This window comes from Tympanuchus pallidicinctus, unplaced genomic scaffold, assembly GCF_026119805.1.
Source record: "Tympanuchus pallidicinctus isolate F22 unplaced genomic scaffold, pur_lepc_1.0 scaffold8, whole genome shotgun sequence".
NCBI lineage: Eukaryota > Metazoa > Chordata > Aves > Galliformes > Phasianidae > Tympanuchus > Tympanuchus pallidicinctus.
In genome coordinates, this window is record NW_026294802.1 from 904,651 (window position 1) to 909,792 (window position 5,142).

A 5,142-nucleotide genomic window follows, 5' to 3' on the forward strand; every position below is an offset into this window, starting at 1 on the left:
CTTGATCCTGTACACAGGGCTGTTATTTAAAAAGCTTAGAGAACATTCTGATTTTGTTTCTAAATTACCAAACCAAAGGAATGATAGGAGTTGTACACCTGTATTTAGCATCTTTGTTCAAGCTAGACCTAGAAAGCAGCCTCTGTACCACTGCTGACATTGCACAGCATTGCCTGGGCACACAGCTACTCCCTTGCACAAGTTCTGCGATGGAAACCACAGAGCATTTGGAAGAGGTGGCCACAAACTGGGAAGAAATGGCTATTCTCCTCTACTACCAGTGTTTGGGAAAATGTTTTCCAGCCCATCTGGAGAGCCAGAGGACACTTAAGAGGCCAGCAGGGAGATACTCGGTGAGCACACAGGGAAAGGGAAGCAAAGCCTAGATGAGGGGTGATCGCCTTGCAACACAGTTTGATTTGCCTTTTGACTCAACTTCGAACAGCCATGGCTCTGGGCAGGACCCGCAACAAGTGCAGCTCAGTGACACCAGCTCAGGTGATTCCAGCCAGCCTGGCCTTGGACACAACATGATGATGTCACTGTGATGACAGGAGGGCACCATGGTGATGCCTGAGTATCTCCCACTGAAACCCCCAGGCAGCACTGGTGGATTTCCCTTGCCAGCAGGCGGGGGACAACTGGCTTGCTGCACAAGAGGCTGCACACACAACCTTCATTCAAAACCAGACAGAAGAAATGAAAATGAGCCTTCTGCAGCTGAACCAGCTTCTGCTACCTATCCAGAGGAACTGCTTGAGATTTCAAGCTCTGCTTTTAGAGAGCATCCAGGATGGCGATTCTGCAGGAACAACCATAATGGAAGAAAGGAGCTCAGAATCATATCCCAGTGAGGAGGAAACAAAAGGTTTACCTCAGAGTTCATCTGAGGAAAGCACTGGCTTGGTCAGTGTGTTCTCATTGCTCAGCTTCCCACAAAAACTCTGGGTTCTGGTGGAAAGTGACCATGTGAGGAGCATTTGGTGGGATCACAGAGGAAACTGCCTCAATCAAGGAATAAATGTTTATGGTGGAAGTTCTGGCAAAGGAAAGCATCTGCGAGAACATTTGGGAGAGAGCTTTGTTCACCAGCTCAACCTCTACAGATTCACCAGAGTTCCAAGGTACTTTCAAAGATCTCCTTCCCTCCTTGAGTTTCTGGCCAAGGAAGAAGTGTTGTCAGATAGGAAGGTTAAGGTTTTATTGTTCCCCACACAAACAGGGACTATACATTCACAAAATATTTTGTTGCAGTCAGCCTAATCTGTAGGATTAAACTGACCAATAGGTGTGGTTTAACCTGGCGGGTGGCTCGACTCTGCACCACACTGTCATTTGCTCACTTGCCCCCTTCCCAGTGGGATGGGGGAGAGAAGTGGGGAAAAAAACTTCTAGGTTGAGATAAAAAATATTTACTAAGGTAAAGACAAGAAAAAGGAGGGTAGTAGCCTGTACATATCTGTATCTATATCTATACCTGAACGAATATAACAAGAGATGTAAAAGCAACTTCTCATCAACCCTTGACTCAAGCCCAGACAGCTCCTGAGAAGCGTAAGAGAACCAGATTAACTTATACCACCTTCAGGACTCCTTCCATTTGATGCCATATGGCATAGAATATCCCTTTGCCCATTTAAATCAGCTGTCTTGACTCTATTCCCACCCAACTCCTCAGACCCTCTGCTGGGAATGTCTTTGGCTCTGTACAACACTGTTTAGCAGCAACAACAAACACTGATGTGGCATCAACACTGCTGTTCTGCTTGAACCAATCCATAGCATCATACACATCCTGAAGTATGCAATTCCATTCTAGCTGAAATGAAAGCACTGATAAGCCCTGATAATACCCAAATTTGACCTTAGCCATCAGAAGTGCTATTTCCTGTATCTTGCTGACCTTCAGCCTCACACTGATAGCAGCTAACTTTTCTTTACATTTTTCAGTTACTGCTCTACTCCAGCTTGTACTTCAGGAGACTACCCCCACAGCTGCTGGAACACTGCAAGCAAAGAGCAGCCCACAAGAGAAGAGATGTGGCTGCTCCTGCCCCTGCCCCTGCCCCTGTGAATGAGAGTCCCCAGAGGAGCAGTCCAGCTGCTCAGGGAGCAGATGCTGGGCCAGAGAAGAGCATGCAGGCAGCAGAGCCAGAAGGCACACAGACAACAGCATCCATGGGGCCCCTGTCAGCCAAGCACTCCAAGGAAGACATCACTTCAGCTCAACAGCACATTGCTCACAGCCTAGGCCCTGCTGCAGCACCAGTGTGGCAACAGTGCCAACCTCTGTCCCGCTCCTCAGTCCCACACTGACAGCAGCTAACTCTTCTCCTTTACATTTTTCAGTTACTCCTCTACTCCAGCCCATACTTCAGGAGAGACTACCTAAAGCTGCTGGAACTCTGTAAGCAAAGAGCAGCCCAGAAGAGAAGAGACATGGCTGCTCCTGTCCCTGCTCTGCAGGAGGCTGAATGAGAGCCTACAGAGGAGCAGTCCAGCTGCTCAGTCTAGGCAGGGAGCAGATGCTGGGCCAGAGAGGAGCCTACAAGCATCAAAGCCAGAAGGCACACTGGCAATGGCATCCACAGGGCCCTGGACAGCCAAGCACCCCAAGGAAGACACCCCCCAAGCAAGCCCAACAGTACACTGCTCACATCCTGCCAGGCCCTGCTGCAGCCCCAGCGTGGCAAGTGCCAACCTCTGCCTCGCTCCATGCTGCCACCAAGCAGCAGACAGATGCTGGGTGCCACTTGTTCTTCTTCACAGCACTCTGCCCTTCATGGTCCTCCCTGTGCCATCTGGCCCCCCTCAGCAGGACTCTCCCAGCCCCCAGAAGCATCACAGCTGCAGGCTCCCTGGGCCATCCTGCCTTTCCTTGGCTCGTGCTTTGCAGCGGCCATGAAGGCAGCAACCGTTATGATGCCACAGGACTGACAGCCCCTCACTGCCCGATGTGCCCCTGCAGCCAGCCAAGGGCAACCCCTCACTGCCCGATGTGCCCCTGCAGCCAGCCAAGGGCAACCCCATACTGCCCGACGTGCCCCTGCAGCCAGCCAAGGGCAACCCCGTACTGCCCGACGTGCCCCTGCAGCCAGCCAAGGGCAACCCCGTACTGCCCGACGTGCCCCTGCAGCCAGCGCCCGGGAGACGCGGGCAATGGGGTGGCCCCTTAGAAATTAGAATAGAGAATGTTTTATGGTTTCATGGTCTGGAGATGTTTTGCACAGAATAATTAAAAAAAAAAAATGTTACGATCGGTGCTGTTTTAATGTAATCAGGCTTCAAAGTAAAATAATATATTTTTATGTAACTTGCGAGGAATCAACTACTACATTACACTGCCTGGTGTAACACACGAAAAATTACAACTTTGTCGTCTGAAGTTTCAAGCCCAAATCTTCACCCAGTGAAAAAAAAAAAAAATTGAGGTTGTATCATTATATTCAAAGTGTGCAAAAGTAAGCCTTTAGGTCTTACAGTTATTATCTGTATTATAACAGATGCTGACCTCTGTATTTTAACAGATTCCTCCTATCTGCTAGTTAGAACCCAGCTTTTTCCCTTTATAGATTTACTATCTGATGGTGATCAACTTCATATAGATGAAAGCTAGTGATCTAGAATTAGAATAGCTTTAGCAGTTTAATGTTTCCTCGACAATAACTGCTGATGTTGAAAACAACTAGAACACAATACAAACAAGATCAAGAAAGTGATTAAATAGGGCAGTATGTTTGTGTTTAAGTAGGCTCACAAGCTCCTAGGAATAACTAAGCAGATATCCCGTTTGGAAAAAAATGGAGAACATAGCCAAATCATGACAAAAGCCACAGGAGATAATCTAAGCTGAAATATCAAATATAAGAGTAATAATGAAGCTTTAAAGGATCGTAAAAAGCACAAGACACTAAGGTGCTCACAGAATTATTAATAATTTTCAGGTTAAAAATTAATAATAAAGGTCATCAAAACAAAATTCTGTGCTGTGTGCAGAAGGTGGCTTGAAAACAAGTTTTTCTAATATGTAAATGGAACATCTCTAAATACGACTAAAATTTGGGAACGATGCTTACATTAACTAAAAAATAAAATAAAATTGGAAGACGTTAAATTTATAGTACATAGATGCAACCTTATATACATATTTGTACTTGAAAATATATGCCTATATCCACAGAGAAAATAGCATTCCCTCTGATCTGCATAAAGTAGAACAGTCTATGTGATATGTCAGAATAAACAATAAGGTTCACTTGTAGTCATAGAAAAAAATTAGGTCTGTTGCTGGCCATGAATTTCTAAAAGAGCAAAAATGAGATTGGTTGAGTAAAACAATAATAACATAAACAATTTTGTGCACTTTGAATGAAGTTCAGAAAACAATCTTACACAAACCAATGACACTAGCAATAACAATAAAATAATTAGACAAGCTCCAAAATATGATGGAGTATTTTTTGCTCTGCTCTTTCATTACAACTCTGATTAGTCAAAAGTAGAGAAATTACAGAAAGTTTGGCAGAAGACAAAATAAAAATCTATTCTTAAATACGCGTTCTCCAAAATTGAAAAGTATTTCTGTAGAAATTATTGACATTTTCTTTGCATAGCATTAAGAGTAATTTTTAGGGTTTTTTTTTTTGTCTGTTTGTTTGCTTTTTATCTTGAGCTCCAGGTCAAATTGACACTTGAAAACTTTGCTTTCAGGTACAGATTTGAGGGATATTTCAAATAAATGCTGGTGAAAAATGCCATGACAGATTCCACAACAAGAATTTTGCAAAAACAGGATTTTTATATGTAAATGTATTCATTAAAAAAAAAAAAAGATTCAGGCTGATTGTTTTGCAGTAGGCAAGGTAAGTTTTTACTGCTTTTAATTGAAGGGAAGAACTTCAGACTGTTTCAAAATTTGGATCTGTATCTACACGTTTGAAACTCAAGGCAGCTGTCAGTTTTCGTATTAAAAAATATGTTCCTCTATTGAAAATTTAATAGTATCTCAGAGCATTCTGAAGGAATGAAAGCATGCAAAATGTTTGCTCAGACACTCCAAACTTACTCCTTGTAACTGCCATGATGTTGTACGTCTAATTTTTTCATATTTTTATGCTTTCATTTTCTGACACTGTAAATTTG

The 5,142-nt window shown here is 43.8% G+C and overlaps 1 pseudogene; it reads left to right on the plus strand.

Annotated features, from left to right (window-relative positions):
• The first annotated feature begins 209 nt into the window (after positions 1–209).
• LOC128073233 (heat shock transcription factor, Y-linked-like) lies at positions 210–2,316 on the plus strand (annotated as a pseudogene).
• The last annotated feature ends 2,826 nt before the right edge of the window (positions 2,317–5,142 follow it).